General features: G+C 38.0%; 1 protein-coding gene across 1 annotated transcript in view; it reads right to left on the bottom strand.

Moving 5' to 3' along the window:
- ptpn13 (protein tyrosine phosphatase non-receptor type 13) overlaps positions 1-784 on the bottom strand; it is a 47010-nt gene extending 46226 nt beyond the window's left edge. Inside the window, exon 1 of the mRNA XM_053339632.1 lies at positions 660-784. The gene's annotated coding sequence lies outside the window, so the exon portion shown is untranslated. The remainder of the gene's footprint in view (positions 1-659) is intronic.
- Positions 785-18750: the final 17966 nt, after the last annotated feature.

Here is an 18750-nt window from a genome sequence, read left to right as displayed (position 1 = left end):
CTCTTGTCCTGAGTGACACATATGGCACTCAAAACACTCATGACCTTTGACTTTGAGTAACTTTACTACTTTTCTATGGTAATGAAGGGGGAGGGGGTAAGAAAAAAAACTGCCTTCGTACAACCCCCATAAAACCTTCAGTCTGTGCTGACACATTACAGCTCCAAGTGGCTTTGTTAAGGTTATAAAACAGGGGAAAATGCAGTCCTACACGCTTCTGCATATACTGCATTTGTCTAATAATGCAGGTGGATAAGCTAGAAAGCAGTTAGCGAAGTTAGTTAGTTATTTTTGCAGTGGTGTCTCCTCTTCCTCCCCAAACTTAAAATATGCAGTTACTGGTGTGTCCAAAACCTAAGATGCCCAGTGACAGACACCACTATGAGCAGTGTTGTTGTGAGGATAATATAACATATATAGCAATACTTTCACTTCGAGACACCCCAAATATCAAGAAACAGGTTGTGTAGAAGCAGGACACTAACAGCTAGCTAAAGTTTTTCAAGGTTTTCACATAAAAGCAGTATCGGTGTGTTTCAAACCTCGCCTTTGGAAGACTCAATTCTTCAGTGTTTTTTTCCCGGTTCCGCTCAACTTCGCAACAACGCTACAAAGTTGCTTCCCATTACATTTTTTTAAGTGGTAAAAAGTTAACTTACCGAACAAGAAGTGCTACAGGATCACTCGGAGGGGAAATGTTGGTGCTCCGGCGAGGCTATGAGTGCGCACACAAACGGGACCAGACGCCATCCCATCCACAAAGCAACATCTTGGATAGTAGTTGTGAGTATGCGGCGAGGCAGGCACAGGCAGGCAACAGGTTTACCTTTCAGCGGCGATTTAAAAAAAAAAGCGATACAAAAAAGAAAAAAAAATCCACCAACCCGAGCCGTGGTAGTTATAACTAAACAAATAAAAAAATCTCCTCTTCAGAAATTACTTGGAATTCCTGTTTGTGGCTCCACTACTCGGCATTTGCTCTCTACCAGCGAAGCCAAGTTACCATAACTGCTGCGGAGCGGAATAACCCCTCCCTTTGCCCAGCTAGCGTGGGTTGACTGGGAGTAACCAGACACCTTACTATGGCCGTCCATTGGCTCTCTGCGAGGGGACTGTCATTTAACCGTTTCTATGGTAACACACAACTGGGAGTAAAATGCACAGAGTGAGGATCATTGCTGTGGAGGACAGAGAGTGACTTAAGTAGATTGTCAATAAATACATAAAGAAATGATAAAGGACATAGTTAAATTGTTGCCTTGGATTTATTTTCTGCATTTCCATAAAGAATCCCCCTTTTTAAAATGTATACTTAAAGGGTCAGCATGTAGGATTTAGTGGCATCTAGTGATGAGGTTGCAGATTGCAACCAGCAAAGGGCCCTCTCTAGAGTCGTGGTGCATTCCAGTTGTACTCAGAGAAGTCTGAGTTTCCCAGTTCAAGGATGTATTACAAGAGTTGGATACTGGGCCGAAAATCACACCTGTTAAGAATTGCTCCCCTGGCCCATACACCAAAAAATTTTTTCTGGCTTCCAGGTTTGCTTCTGGGGTCTGCCGCCCACACATGCCCATATGCACATTAGTGTTTCTCTCACTGGCCTCCCTTGCCTCAGCTTGAGGAAAGTTTTACAAATATAAAAACTTCATGGATCCAGAATTTAATCCATAATTGATGATGGCATAAAAATGTGTTTTAGTGGATTTCCTCAAATAGGCTACACAGAGAATAAAGTTTCATGTTAGTCTGAGATGATGCACCAATGAAACTTCATATTCATATTATTAAATTGTATTCAAAAGCTGATTGCCACAGCCTATAATGAAAGCAGAGACAGAAATCTCTTTAGACAGATTAGTGTATGTTTCATGTGATGTTTTGGGCACCCTGGCATCCTGTGTGGAAGGCTGCCATTTTACAAACTCAAAAAAAAAAAAAAAAAAATCCAGATTAGCCTATATTCAGTATTTCCCACAACATCAAAGTTGCCTGAGAGTCATCCAAGCAGTCAGGAAGCAATTCACTGCTGAGTACTTCCTTCCTATAGTGCACTACAAAGCGGCACCATTTATGGTCTGTATTTTGCCATCTAGTGGCGTTTAGTCATCATTACATGTTTTATTATATAAATGGCTGTGGTGAAAGGGCTATCTCTGCCTGCCTCTGCCTGTCAGAGCTGAAAGGCGTGATTCTTATCACCAGCTGTGGGCTGGGATGACAAGACTCAATTACTTGATTAACACTGTTTTTTGTCTTCAGATGGAGACAGTTGATTTTAATGCTCTTGAACAGTTGTCATTGCATATAATGTCAACCATACTCTACTGACAGAAATGACAGCTGAAAGAAATTACAAAAATGTATGCTTAAGTATTCCCCTAAATATAAGGTTAAGATTAGAGCAGTTTTTTTTACTCACTTGGTTCAAGTGTAACCTTTTTTTTAAGCCAGTAGCACTTCCATTGGTGCCAATTCTTCATTGTAAAATTGTACATTTACATTATCAGGTACTTAATGAGCCAGCCCATCTCTTCTTGTTGTTTAATCTGAAACTTTAATGTTCCATTTAAGCTCAAGAAAATCTTATGTGACTGCTGGTGTACACTGGTTAACAAGCCAGAAAATGAAACAGTTTTAATGATGCCACTGCACTTTTTGATCATATTAGGACTTTAAAGCAAGTTACTAAATTAGACTGGTGAAATCTAATTACAAAGCCTATTGTGTGACCCAGAATAACCACTTGTCTGATGGAACTGTGAAAAAACTTTTTTTTTTCATTTTTTGCCTAAGAAAGACTTGTAGGTGGTTGAAACATTGCGCATAAAAATACAAAAAATCCCTAACATCTGTCTCTATAACTCTCTAACTCTTATGAGACATTGAAATAGCCTGTGTGGTCTCCCAATGTGATGTTGAATGTATATTCCTACCAGAGATATGTGCAGATAGTAATAATGTGTGTTTGGCACATTGCACTATTAGTACAGGATAAAGGATGTAGTGAAAATGGTGATGGCTAAATAAAGGGATTAAGACTTATATTAAACTGCCTCTTAATTTGTGGGTTGTCACATTTCCAAGGAAAAGAGGAGAGGAATTATGTGAGTCATAGGTTCTGCCTTTGTGAGCTGTCATGTCTATGTTGAATGCTTGTATAACCTTTTTTGTTGGCCTGCATGTGATTGCCAGTAATGTTCAGTCACAAAAGTGTCTCATTTGTAAGGTACTGGCTTTAATTTTGTAATTTTTTAATTTTGGCAAGCCCTGAAACTTACTAGCATTGATAAAATGCTGCCATAATGATCTATTAGCATTGTGCCTCCATTGACTCACCTTTAATCTCCTACTTTTAAATCTTTGTATATCACCTGGGGCAGAGATCCCCCATTGTGAAACAGATAGGGGTAACAGGGTTGGGAAATGTCTCATCAAGTTAACAAAGGGGTTCTGAATTTGGGATTTCTTCTTTCTATTTCTGTCAGTGCTGTGCCCTTAATGCCTTCCCATCAGAGCTGGTCTAGGCCCTAAGGGTGATTTACACTTGAAAGAGTTGATATGCCTATTCTAACAGCCTTTGAAATGTGGGGCACCTGGTAGGTTGATGGCATGTGGTTTGCTGACTGGCGAGTTTGGCCTTTGGGTTCAGCTGGAGAGCATTAAAAACTTTCCTGGTGCTCTTTTTTCATTGCCTTTGAAATTAGTACCTCTGTCTGCCAAGAGTTTAAAAAAACTTGCCGTGTCTGGTAATAAAGTTTTAGAAATCTATCAGAAATTAGTCCGCTTATGTGAGCAGCTCGTTGGTATACATGTAAATCCCCCAGCTGTTCCTAGGCCTGTTTCCTTCCTTCAACAGTCCAAAGCAGACTAACTATGTATCTAAAAGCTGGATTTGATGCTAATTAGAAAATTCATAGAAATTCATAGATCTGGACATCCTAGCACTTAGCATCCCAGCTGATGGCAACATACCTTCTGGTACATGATGATGCTGCTTTTTGCTGTAATGTTAAATCATGGCCTGGGTAGTGGATGATGAGGCTTCTGTGTTTAAACCATCCTCCCACAATGTCAAGTGTTGCTGAATTTAACACAGAGGCATATTAGGTGAGCCGACTACACTGGCGAGTGTCTTACCAGTTTTACAAGAGGCTAATCTCATTGGACAATGAGACTACAGAGGCTTAGATCGAGACAGCAATTTAAGACTCCAATTCACTGTCAGTTCATCCCATAGAGCCACTTCATAATGACATCACTTCTATCCTGGTGTGATTTTTTCATCGTTCAGGCAAAACCTCTTAATTAATCAATGCAATTCAGAAGTCCTCCACTTCTGCCTTTATATCATATGTCAGAGATATGACTGCTATTTCTGCTATGAACGCTAACTCTGGTCCATAATTCAAACCGTTCATTCAATATTGTAACATCTGGGAGGTTTGTTAACCAACTGGGCAGTGGTCGACACTATCTTGGCTAAGCAGTCAAAGTTATAAAAACATTATAATAAACAACAACTATGGCATAGTCCAAAATACATCATCTGTGTCTCTCAGTTTTCTTTTAGAGCCATTTCTCAGGTGTCCAATAGTGTTTGATCGTTCACTCACAATGAATCAGATGACAATACTGACTACTCAACATGGTACTCTAAAAATGTCCAAATGACTGTATAATTGATTTGAGCGGCACGTGTATGACTTGTTTTGGAAGTACATAATGGGGTGTCCTTAGCTAATATTTTGCATTAGGGATTTTGTTGACAAAGTACTACCAAGGAGCTGATCAACTTGCAAAGTTGGACAGTGGTGTCTGAGTCAGATCTGAATGTTTGCTTTCCTCAACTAATAGCCGGATGTCTGGTATCCGTATTATTAATCAATATTAATAATCTCTCGATTTAAGAATGTATTATCTCTGTATAAATTATTTCTAATTAATGACCAACCACAGAAACAGGAAGACTGAAGTTATTCATTTCATTTATGACTTAATACATATTAATTTTGTTTTATTTAGTCATTTAATTATTTTTCTTTATTTGTTTATTTATTTAATATAATAATAATAATTCTTTCTTTTGTTTTAAGTCACTTTGTACCCTTTCTTTCTGTTAGTTGCACTTGCCTATTAAAGACAAGAGAACATTATTGTATAATGTGTACCTGTAAGTACAGAACTATTCCTGTCTTGTACGTTTTGAGTGTTTTGTTAAGAGTGGGAGAGCAAAGGTCTGTTTTGAAGAAAAGCAAGAGCTCTACTAAACTGAATGTATAGTACACCACGCTCCACACTGAACAAAGGAAAATCATTTAAAAAGCTACAAATCCAGATATTTTTGATGGAGAACTAAAAAGACAGACAATATATTTGACTTGATTTGCCATGTTAGCTAAAAAAAAAAAATCAGTCACTGCAGCTGTAAAAATCAATGTCAGAATAACATTTTGTATTCATTAAAGGCTACCATGTGGGCAGACAGGTCTTATTGGACCATCTGCATGTGACCTGAGGCTTTAAGGCTCATTGGTATGTGCATGCTGCCATTAATCCAGACACATTTACAGATGGGGTAGATGATGCCAAAACAATCTTAATACATGCATGTGGACATATAAAGCATTTTATTTGTAAAAACATCTTCATAAAATTTGCCAATATGATAAAAAAGCTTGGTTATAATATTGTTTTTATCTTTTAAATACACACATCATAAAAACTAACATTCCATTGTTGACTAACTTCAATTGAAAAAATAAAATTTTAATGGATTGATTTGGAAATGCTGTATATATTTTAATGTATACCCTACTGGTATACCCTTGTATCCTATTGTGTATATTTATATACGTCAAATTTCCTCGCAGTGCCTTGCCTTATTTCACCATCAAATCCACAGAAAGAGAAATTAGAATTAATGTTATAAGACAATGATAATACATAAATTAGGAATAATGGTTTGCTGATAGCATCTGCAGACACTGCATGCGTAATGAGTCGGTCAATGAGACATGTGGGCACTGTGGGAAGCTCAGTAAGACAAACCTAGACCAATAACACCCGGCTACATAATCTCATTGAGCCTCATGATCGCACTGGTGGGGCGGTACAGCATGGGATCAGAAGAGATGCTGCTACATGCCCCTCCCATCCAGAGACAGCCTCCATGTGATCTTGCTCTTTCTCTCTCTCTTTATTTTATTCAATTGTGAAAATGCACAAACAATCAGTCACAACAGTTCATTTAACAATATAATCAAAATGACAGTAACAATAGTTAAATAAGAAAATCATAGAATAAAAAAGAAAAAAAGAAAGGAAAGTAAGACTCATTTTGTTGACAGATGTTGACACTTCCTCAGACAAACATTTCTGAGTACATTTTAACATGCATTTCTTGTTGTTACACATTTCTCAAAATAGCATTCAATTTCAATTAGAAATAACTTAAAATATCGATTTTAATTAAGAAATGTATGGATGTGAAAACAAAAAAAGTGTATACATTGTTATCTTTACATTCAAAATAAGGAGTAGCCTAATATTTGATAATCTCATGCACTGTTTTGCACAATATATAATTCTATAACTATGATATAATATGTTATGTAATATTTTCAGATGTGTTACTCGTAACAGATTTTGTTTGTGAGCCAGTTAATGTCTGTAATATAATGAGAGTTTGATTTTCCACGTGGTGTTGTTTTCCTTATATTGTGGAGGCATTCTCTATTATGTCTATTGGTGCTCATAATATCAGTATCATTTATATAAAGCCCGCATGCAAATCTAGTAACCTCTTTTCATAGCTTTTCATTAATTCTAATATACCATTGGGTATGGATTTTATAACCAAGCTAAATTCTCTCTCTCTCTCTCTCTCTCTCTCTCGCTCTGTGTTCGTCGGGGTTTGACGTCAGACGTGCTCCTGTTCGGTTGCTATGGTGACATGTTTCCCTATACCCCCCTTCCTCTTTTCCCTCCCCTCTCTCTCTGCTCTGGTAGGTCCACAATGGTACAGCCAGCATCTTGCAGCACAATGGTTGCAAGGTGGTGAGCTGAGGGGAAGAGTGATTCAGCATCAGCAGTCCTCGGTTCCGTCCACCTCTGCGCTTTTTTTTTTTTTTTTTCCTTTTGGATTTCCTCATCGCTTTTTTTTTTTTTTTTTTTGAGTGGTGGTGGTGGTGGTGGGGGTCTTTTTCAACCCCCCCTTCGCCATCTTTTAAATTAAAGCCTTCAGCTATGGTCACTGCAATGTTTCCCCCCGTCGGGGTGTTTTGAAAAGGACTGTCACCGGGACTGGGATCGTCATCAGCTGGCACGGAATGGTAAGAGAGGCCGGGGTGGTTTGTTTTAATGTGGATGCGATGCTTGGACCCCAGCTGCCTGGAGGGTGGAGTGATGAATATTGATCGGAAGGGAAGGTTAATGAAGTCCACTAGCGATGCCTCGGTGGGAAAGAAAAACAATCAACCCCATCTTGACACATTCACAGCCGCGGATGTTGTTTTATAACAACTCTAGCAGCAGCAGCAGCGAGGATTTCATTATGGCGTTAGTCTTGAACTGACCAAAAATCCGCTTTCCACTTCCACCCATACAGATATCCTGCTAAAAATCAGGTAGATTAATCATTAGTTTGTTTCTTAATGGGCACTGTGAATAACATTGCATAATCCTGCTGCTCTGTAGGCTGGTCAACTGAAACCCAGGCTACTTCTCTTTGTTGTTCAACATCAACATTTGACTTTAATATCTGTAACTTTAATATTTCTGTGAACCACATCCTCATATTGTGATTGGTCTCGAGGGCATAATTAACATACTTGATTGTTGTTGTGAAGTACATAATGTATAGGCTGTTTGGTTGGGAGTGCAGGAGCAGGGCAAATGGATGATGGATGAATGATGCTCTTCAAAACAGGAGTCTTGCAAGGGCTACATACTGTAGGCCTACATGCAGAGTTTGTCCCTCCTCCCCCTCAGAAGTCAGCTGCGCACCTTGTGCATTATGCAGACCATCACTACTTCACAAGGGATACGGGACCAGCCTTAGTCCCCATCATAAATCAACTGGAAAAGTAGATGTTTTCAGTCAATCAGTCTGAATTACTGGTTATTTAATGATAGATTAGTTTTTTTTAGCTTGGATGCTGTGGTGTATATTCAGGGAATATTTAAGTGATTTTTGGAGGCCTTGTCATTAAAACTCAAAGCAGTCATAATGCAGAGGGGACTGGAAGGGATTCACTCTAATGTGAGATACACTCTGTGCAGGACATGTCGGATTAAAAGAGATGAAGCTACAGAGGAAGGTAATTTCTCTAAATCTGCTTTTGTTTGGAGCATTCTTCTCCACATTGATTATTTGAAAGACATTATTATTATTATTGTAAACCCACCTTGCCTACTATGCTGACTGCACAGGTACGTGGTAAGTGTACCGAGATGTTAACAATGCATCACGTTGAGCTTTCAGGTATTTGTGATGACAAACAATTGGTTTTGTTTGTTTGGATTATATATTTATGAATTCAAGATTCTTGTTTGGTGCACGCCTAAACGGTCCTGGACTAATTATTGGTGTGCTGAGCCGGGGGGTGGAGGAGGGTCCGGGAATGTTAAAAGGTGTCACAACAAACTCTCCATGCTCAGGAAAGAAAAGAGAGAGGTTTTAGCGCTGTGACCTTGGGTACTGAATTATTCAGGAGCAGGCTTCCATGCTTGCGAAAGTGCTGCAGGGGACGTGCTTAACAATTAAACAAAGCTTTTTATGGGTGTTTCTGCAGCGGTTGAAGAGAGTGACATCTTTCTTTCTAGAAGATAAATAGGTCTATCTCTTCATCCTCCTACGCATCATCAGCTGGTGGAGAATCCGGTGTTTTTGCAAAAGTACTCAATTATTTCTGGTGAATTGGAAAAATTAGCTTTCAGTCGTTGTAGAACAATCAGTTGTTTAGCATGTTAGCCATTGCAGGTCTACACAAAATGATAATCACTGTTATTGATTTGTAGGTAGGCGGCTTGTTTATCCAATGGAAAATCATCAATGGAAATAGCCACCGGCAGACTAATGTTATCTTGTAGCCGATGACGCCTGTATTTTAATTCCATTTTGTTTTGCAGACTTTGGAGCATCATTGGACTAATCCAGCGTTATGTAATAAAATAAGGCTGTGTATTAAGAGGAGATAATGGTGAAATAGCAGGATAGATTAATCAACAAAGTTATTTAGAAAAGAAACCCAGAAAAGAGGATTTAATGAGAACATGAAAGACTACATGTATTGGAAATTGATAGAGGTAAAAAAAAAAAAAAAGCATGAGAATGAAGTGATGAAGTGATTAAACACTAGTGACAGGAGTGGTCTACTTCTGGATTTGAATTAATTATTGTGCTGGAAAACATGAGCAAAACAGGACAGTTCCTGCATTTAAATTTATGAATTAAGAGAATTTAGGCCATCAGCTAATGATAATTTCTATCATAATATGCTGATTATTTTATCGAGTCATTTATTAATCATTTTGTCTTTTAACTGTCAGAAAAAGATCCTCATCTGGACATTTTTACATTTTTAAACTAGACTATATAACAATTATTCAGTGATGGAAAATAGTTGCAGATACATTTTCTGTCGGTCAACTAATCGATTAATCAACTTATCTCAGCAACTCCAGCAGAATTAGAAACATTCATGACAATATTAACTATTATAGACAATTGTATGGTGGCCAACAAGGGCAAACACGATACACCTTAAGAAAACCCATGAAAATAGCCAATACACAAGCAAATTAAGAAAACATCTTCATCAATTTGACAACACATGAACAGCATTTAGAAAAAGGCCTTCAAATACCACAACACAACATGACAACTGAAGTGAGCGAAGTTATGAAATTGATGAAGATGTTTTTATTTGCACGGGTCTCCTTAAGTTGTGGTAAGTTGTCAGCCACCGTACTAGGGGCACCAAAGCCAGAATTTCAGGAACAATCCTTTCTGACCATCAATTACTTACATATCCCCATCAGTCTTTTTGGGGCCATCACTGCCATATATATTGCCATGATTATATGGAAGGTCGAAGTCGTCATTAGGAGGATGGATTACTGAGGAACACTGGCATCAGCACCCAAAGACCCTGTCAGAGATGTGTATTATTGTGGTTTTAATAACCCAGCCCTTCAGGAAGTAACAATAGTTCAAATATTAACCATTGCTAATCACATTCAATGATTGTCAGATGATATACAACAAGAAACAATGAGTTTGTGCCCAATACAAGCAAGCAAGAACATGTGACCAAAGGAAGGAATAACAAAAATTTCAAATATGACTGATGTGTGAATGACCAGTATATTTCTCTGTCACCAATGTGCCTGGTTTGGTTCATGTAATCACACCAAGATTTATATGGTTACCAGGAGAAACCAATGATTCAGTATTAGAGCTTCTCACAAAACTATTATTGCACATAAATATCATTACTGCATTGGACAACTGCTGTTTTAGTATGTTACCTAAATGCATTTAGATATTTAAGGAGTTGAAAGCTGCGTGTGTTATTCCTTGTTTAAAACTGTTTTTTTTGTGCCATATTCTCATAAATAAAATCATATTCGTGCTGCATGAAAGTTTATTACCCCCAGGCTGCAGTATTGCTTGCAACTACACAGACAAACAGAGAAATGTGCCTGCAGAGTGACATGCACAGTTACATAATTGGATTTGATCTGACAAATATACAGCTTTTATTTGCCTTTACAGATAGCTGCATGCAAGATTTTAAGCTGTGATAAAGTCAGTCTCAATCTTGTCATAGCACATCTGTAAAGAGTCACCAAGGGTCAGTCATAGAGGATTTTAGAGGGGATATTCAGTCCAGACTAATGACAATACTGGAAACTTCTCTTATTGTGCTCTTAACAGAGCTTAGTGTTATTAAATGCTACCAGATGCACGTTGTCATGTGACCAGGTAAGCAGATATGAGCAACTTTGGTATTATGATGCTAAGATTAGTGACTTGGGCACCAGAGTGAATGTTAACACATCAAACACAAGATGTGATAAGACAACATAGCCAGACTTTTGTACCAGTGTACTATTTTAGACAGCATTATCTGCTGTAACCATGGCATCAGAAAAGATAATGTCCAATGAAATATTTTTATCATCTTATGTGTTCAGAGTGTTCTGGTTTCACAATAGGCACAGTATGCTCAGCAGAGTGCTTCATCCTCTGCCACATGTGTTTCAGGTTTTATAAGTAAAACTGTAAATCAGATGATGGTGTACATACTGTTACCATGCAGTTTATCACAAAACTGCAGTGTAAGCAGGTTTTCAACTAACATGTTGGCTGTTTACTTAAGAGGAATCAAGGGATATGAACGACTTCTGGGAGGGAGACAGCAGACGAGAGACAGAGTGGATAAGTGTATTTCAGCTCTGAAGAAACAAATCAATAGATGTCAGTGAACATTCAGATTCTCACAGCCTGTAGATGAGCTTGGGAGTCAGTGCTGTCTTGTTTTCCTGGCTGGGCCTGCAGTTTGAAGTGCTTCCCCTCCCTCCCCTGAGCCCAAATGGGAGGCTGTACTGCGTTTGGCACGGGCTGCACAGTAAAGGCAAGGCTGCGTACTGCAGGAGAGGCTGAGGCTGCTGAACCAAGCACTCACAATGGAGCTGCGAGGGAGGGGGAGGGGAGACGGTTGCAGCGAGGCTGGGAGCAGGAATGGTGGGAGCGAGGGAGGGACAAAAGAGAGGCAGGAATGGGAAAACGCAGGATCTCATCAGGGTTGAGGATGGAGGGAAGACTGAGGAAATAGATGGATTTGTGACATTCATGAAATGTGCTTAAGCTTGAAAGAGTGAGAATAACAGAGGGAGGAAGAGTGGTGAGAGGACTGGGAAACAAAGATGGATACGACAGGAAACAATAACACTGGTGTGTAGTAGACATTGTGCTTTATCATTACCTCTGTAGTGTTGTAGCAGTTAATCAACCTCTTAAGTGCAGACATAAAACATTGTCCATAAATGCTTTATGTGGCTATACCAAACAAGGATTACAGCTACAGTGAAGACTAACTAACATGTCTTGTATATACTGCAATGTGGGCTATGCTAAGTCAATACCAGTCTAGAAAATGGATGTGGGGAGCAGTGTGGAAACTGGGACTTAACTGTTGTAGAAAAGATGAACCTCTCTGTTTCAAACACCTGCTGTTGCCACACGGCTCATTATTTTTCAGCAATTCATGTAAAATGATCGACGTATTCATTTCGGAGATGCTTCAATACGGTTTATATGAAATTCCTTCTCAGTCAAAGACAGTTTTCAGTCAACATTTTTTAAGAGATATTGGCATAGCATGTCCCTTGGCTGTACTTCTCCAACTAGTAATGAAATGGACTTTCATGACAAGGGAAATATGTTGTGCACTGTCCTCTAATAATAGTGTGTAGGTGTTTAACCTTCGTACAAAGAAAGGCTCAGAAGCTCAGATGAGTGTGCTCATGTATCTGCTGCACCCAAAGCTGTCATCTTTGCCATATGAATTTCACAAAAAAAATAGATCAGATAACAACAATTTGCCACATTACTGATCCATATGATAGGCATCATCTTGTGTGATGTCTTGCAGTTTCTGCTGATCACACTCACAGAACGCATACTTACTGACGAGCTTAAAATGGACATAATAACATTTTTATATGGGTGGTGTTTATTTTATCATAGGGTTTGTTGTTTCAGTTGAAGGCATGCTGTGCAGGCTGTCTGAGTTGGTTAATCAGGCAGAGGGTGACACACTACCATCGTTGATATTTGGGAGGAATTTGTGATCATACTGGACTGATCACATGAACAGGTGTTACTGATAACATTAATTATACTGTAATTATATTTCATTTACGTGAGCCAACATGCACAATAGACCTTTTTCATAGGCATAGCATGACATAGCAGATAAAACCATGCCTGCATTTCCTTTAGGCAGTGCCTGCTGACTCACTGATTCGTCGTACAAGAACAATTAAATGGAGTTGATCAATCATTGCCATTACTTATACTTGTACTTCATCTGCTATAAGTCAAAAAAAGGACAGTTTAACTGTGGTCTGGTTTAACTTATCAACAAACCTTTAAGAATGCATGACACAACAAAAAAGTAGCTAATTTAGGTTTTTTATCTTGTGTGAATACAAGACAAAAAGTAGGAGTAACCATCTTGGAATAATGCCCAAACACTCCCAAGTCAGAATAACAGGAGGTTTTCCTGATCTTCCCATTCTGCTGACATTGCATGCAAACATCATAAAGGTTTGGGGAACTATAATGTGTGCGTCATACCAATTTAATTACATTTGATCACTTTATTATCAAATTCCTTAATAGTACTATTCAATCTTGGTCCTGTAGCCATGTAAACAGAGGCTGATATGCACTTTGGCTGCCAGATGTGTGCAATAAAACCAGTGAAACAGAAAACCAAAAGTATTTTAGATCATGGTTCAAATGTATTATTGTACAATGGGATGCTGCCTCCTAAGTATGCAGAGTGATCATTGGTTTGCCTGAGGCATTGTTTTGCCCATGGGGTGCGGATGTAACAGAATGCCTGGGATCCAAATAACAAGCTCCGGCCACAACTGCAGAGAACAGACACACACACACACACACACACACACACACACACACGATTCAGCATCAGCAAGGCCAGCACTGGATGGATTAATGGCCTGCTGTATCTAATATGCATTAGCCCATTCAGGATAATTAAAACCCTTTTCTGTTTTTTTTCACATTATCTTTTTCTTAGTTTCAGCCTCAGGTTTCTTTAGTTTTTTGTCATCTCCTCAGTGAAGCAGGCCCGGTCTTTTGTAATTGTGCAGTAGTCTTCAGTGAATGTGTTTGAGACAGACTGTGACTGTGCGAGTGTTAAGGGTGTTAATTTGCGTGACACAGAGCTGAACAGCATTCATGTGTACCTTCTGGGGAGGACATGATACTTCACATCTTTTCATATTGCTGACTCATCGTAAAAAGGCTCATAATTAGTTTGAAAAAGTGATTTTAATGTGGTATAATGTGTTCCAATGGCCTGCTTATTGTGACAGTGAAATCAGTATTTGCTGTTGTGTGTTTTAAAACAATATTTTTAGAACAGTCTGGTGGTTTTCTTTGCCATCACTGTGGTATGTTGATCACCAATCTAATGCTAAACTAAAGTGCTACTGAATGTTCATCCATCAGTCGAAAGTTTAACTCCAGCATGGCACAGTAATTATGTGTGGGTACTCACTCACTTGTCTCCACTGGTCCTGCATGAAATTGCTTTGGCACAGGGTCTAAGTTGTTCTCTTTTAAACCGAGCAGAATTTGTGATCACAGGCTGGTGAATTCAAAATACAGTGTAAGACATCAACAGTCAATTCCAGATAAAGGGCATGGCAGCACTGCTAACATCCTGCTGAGTGCTACAAATTGCCGATTTTTCACAATCTATACTGCAGAGAGTCCAGAACTCATGAACATCCTACAGAAACACAGTTTCTTTCTAAACTCTGATGCAACACTAAGCAACACTCCTGAGCAAGCCTCAAGAGCATAGCATGCAAAAGTTTTCTAATGTATTTCTGATATATTCCCTTGATTTTTTTTCTCTCCAAAGACCAAGTTGTCATTATCAAAGGACCTAATCACACAATATGAGAAGGGAAGTGTTGATCTTAATGGTGAATGGTGGTGTATTGTTGTTGCTACACCGTATATCATTTCATTCATGTCATATCAATACAGAGTTCCAGATAAAGATGCAATTCATGAACAACCAGGGGAGGAAGAAAATCTCTTTTCATACTGGCTTTAATGAAAGGGAGCTGGCAAGACCCACAGAGTTAGCAAATGCTGTTTTAAGGGACCATATGGAGGTGGACAGCACTATAGTTTTATCACACATTTCAGTAATTGTAACTGACCCTTAAAAAATACAGACTCACCATCATTTAATGTGTTTTTTAAACTTTAGACTTTCCACTTTTGTCATTGTCAGTAAAATTTAATTACAGTGTATTTCCTGTTAATGCAGTCCTGTAAAAAAACAAACAAACAGCCATTTTGTAGAATTACTTTATAAAAGAAAAAGTAACTTTTGTGGCATTAAATAATGTTATATGATCACTGGCATTGACCCTATTTATAACTGAAAACCTTGCAGGGTTTTTTCCATTATGAAATTTGAATGTAAAATCAATCAAAACCTTATACCATAATAAATAGTAATGCTATCAAATGAAAAGTATTAGTCATGTTTTTAAAAGAAACACTGTTTTGGGGAATTATACAATTTAACTGAAATCTAAAAAACCCACCTAACAACTGTAACTGTATAGACACTCAACATTTCTTTCTCATTTGATATCTTAAGAGCATACACCACACCCCTGCTCTTGGCTTCTCCTTTCAGCTCATTGAAAGAAGAAACTAACTGAAACTCCCTATTTCACTCACAGTCATTACTGTAGAGCAAAGCTGCAGCTGAATTGTGTCTGCATATTATCTCAATTAACTGACATGGGGTTGTACTGATGAGACATATTGCAGTCAGGATGATATATGAGCATTTTAAGGAGCAGTGCTGAGTGTAATCTTATCTACAACCAGAGGAGCACTTCAACCACGACCACTATCAGCAAGATCTGGTCAGCGGGTTGAACAAACAAGCGCAGAATCTGCTGTGTTTCACCTCCTGTCGGCTTCAGAAAGGAAAGGATTTGTCATTTTTTGCTTTGCAACTTGATGATTAATTGTTCCTTAATCACCTTGTCTTTTTTATTGGCATTACAGTAAGCTACTTCCTGAGTTGTTATAATTTAGCTATGTATAAATTTGCAAAAAATGACAGCTCCAAGATAATAATCTTTATCTAGTTAAAATGATGCATAGTTTATGGCTGTGCTCCATATTTTCTGGTCAAAGATCACCATGGTTGACATCACATCTGAAATAATCCATCATAAATATGAAAGACTCAGTCCATTTGAAATGGGAAGTATATAAAAATGATTCTGAGATTGATATTTAGTGCGCACAACACAGTCATTGTCATTTTAAACAAACAAACATAAAAAAAGAAAATATATAACCATCATGATTATGTTTTTCTTATGCTGCATTTCCCCCTCAATCTATGTTGTTCTCTCGTTCTCATTAAAGGATCATTGAAATATATATATATATATATATATATATATATATATATATTTTAATGTTTTATGAGTAAATCTAAGCAGGGTTCATTCCTTTCAGACCACATATTCACCATATTGGTGCTAAAAGGTCTGTGCTAATGTTAAGCCTGATACTAAAATCTCAATTTCATTAAAAAACAGACACAAATTGAACAGCTCAGTTAGTTTAGCAACCTAATGACTTAGTTCTACATCCATATAGTTGTTTCACAGTTCAATGATGTGATTATATTGTGAAATAAATGAAAAAAAGTATATTTGTTGAGTGTAAATGTATGTGAGGCACGTTCCCCCACACAAGCTAATATCCCATTCAGAGATGTTCCAGGTGTGAATTATTACAGTGTATGTACTGCTGAAACACACACATTTGGGCCTTTGAGTGGTTTAATATCTTGTGTACACAGATGGCTAAAGATTAGAGTGGTACAGATATAGCTAGCTAGGTGGCGGCGCCGATTCAATGTTGACCCGATAGATTAATAGCAAATATTGTGCTGGTTGTGGTGGCAGTAAAGTCAAACATACAGTTGAGATGTGGGATTACTGTATTGGTTTGAGGGATTGCAACTCATGTATGGATTTGAACTAACACCATCTCACCTAATAGCCTTCCCTGCACATTATTTCTCACTTTTATTTCTTTTTATTCCTCTCTTTTTCTGCTTCACTTTTTAAAAAGTTCAGTTAGTGAACTATTATTCTGGTTCAAGTGATGCAGGTCAGTCAGTCTTCAAATTACACTTTATATAATGGTACAAATTGCTATGGTGCCGTATGAGTCACACCTAGTGTTAAAATGCAGACAGTATGAATGTGAGCCATCATTTTCTTCTGTGACACTACATTGGGCAAAAGTAAAAGGTCAGCCTAAATAGGCCAAAGCAGAAATCTCCTGACTTTGTGTCCCACATCTCTTTTTTAAAGCTGCCCTGCTCTCTTTGGATTTAGCAGAGACAGTAAAGCTCTAACTGTGACATTATTAGAGGGCTGGTGGAGCTAAATGATACATTTGTGCCCAGAAAGTCCTAGATTTACCTTTTAAAGGGAAAATTGCAAAGCCACATCCTCTGAACTGCTATTTTAGATTTTATTAAAGATGAGGACACACCAAAAACCATTTGGGGACATTTGCAGGGGGTATCATAAGTATACACCCACGCTGTTTTTTCCCCCTATTATTTTTAATGCCAACATGAGCACGACCCATATTCAGGAGACATGATCATTAGAACAATGGAGGCTTCATTGGCTGGAAAACCCTTGAAGCCAGAGTCACTGTGGGCGAGTCATTGTGGCCTATGTCGGTCCAGCTCAACGTGGGATATTTTTTTCTTAGTCAGAGCTGTAATGAAGTCCTTTCTTCCTATGTAGTGTATCTGACGACAGTTTCTGCAGTTATTTATTTCAGAAAATGTGCAAATTAATATTTAACCATATTGACCTATTAGCTTTTTCTTTACAGTGAAATCCCTCCAGTTTGCCAAAAAGTACAACATTACTTTTATGCAAATGCAACATCTGGTAGCACTGATAGCTTTTTGGAAGTGTACAATAAATAAATAAAAATCCTTGTGAAACTGTGTGCATTATCTCCTCAGTGTCTAAATAAACTCATCACTGTTAAATCTCCTGAAGGTTGAAGACATTAATAAATTCAATGTTAAAAATGTGAGTGTATAAAATGTCAAATAAAATGACAGATGTTTATTATTTTGGTCCTCAACTATAAAAGTGTCATTCATAGTATTATGCATACAGATTAAAATATGCTAAATAGTTCACAGTTATTTAGCGTTGCATGACTCACATACTAAAGAAAGGATTAATATGAATGATCAACATTAACTGTGGAGGTAAAGGCACACTTTTTTTTAAAGGGATACATTTTAATGCTCTCCGTTTTTTAAGAGGGGTTTCGATATCAGGTCTAACAAATAAGGCAAGCGCTGACATTTTGAGACTATGCTAAGACATGGAGCGTATGAGGAGGAGAAATAACTGGCTTCAACTCAACAGGAATAATAATAATCACATCTTTATTTATGTGGCACTTCTTAAACTCATTCTTTTCAAAATGCTTAATGTTGTCTGCAGTAAGTCATCAGCATACATGTAATACATTCATTAATACATACATTCTTGATGATACTGGTAATTCATGTTTTTTCTTAACCAAAGCCTCACCTGCATCTTGAAACACAAGGTCATTGGTCATTCTAGCCATGCTGTATTGTATTATACTGAAGAATCAATACATTGGTCAGTTCTTGTCGTTTTTCTCACCTTTATTGAGAATGATAGGGACGGAGCAGAAAGAACATTTTCTGGTAGAATTCAATGTAAGCGATTGCAAAGACGAGGGTCCTAACAACTCTTCCATCACTGCGTACATGTTGAAGGATGACTCAATGAGGCCATGATAGATTCAACTCCTCTATTCTATACTGCATCTATTTTGTTGCAAGTCATTCCTTGATAAAT

The sequence above is a fragment of the Scomber japonicus genome, chromosome 19 (assembly GCF_027409825.1).
Source record: "Scomber japonicus isolate fScoJap1 chromosome 19, fScoJap1.pri, whole genome shotgun sequence".
NCBI classification, from domain to species: Eukaryota; Metazoa; Chordata; class Actinopteri; order Scombriformes; family Scombridae; genus Scomber; species Scomber japonicus.
This window is presented reverse-complemented; position numbering and strand designations above follow the sequence as displayed.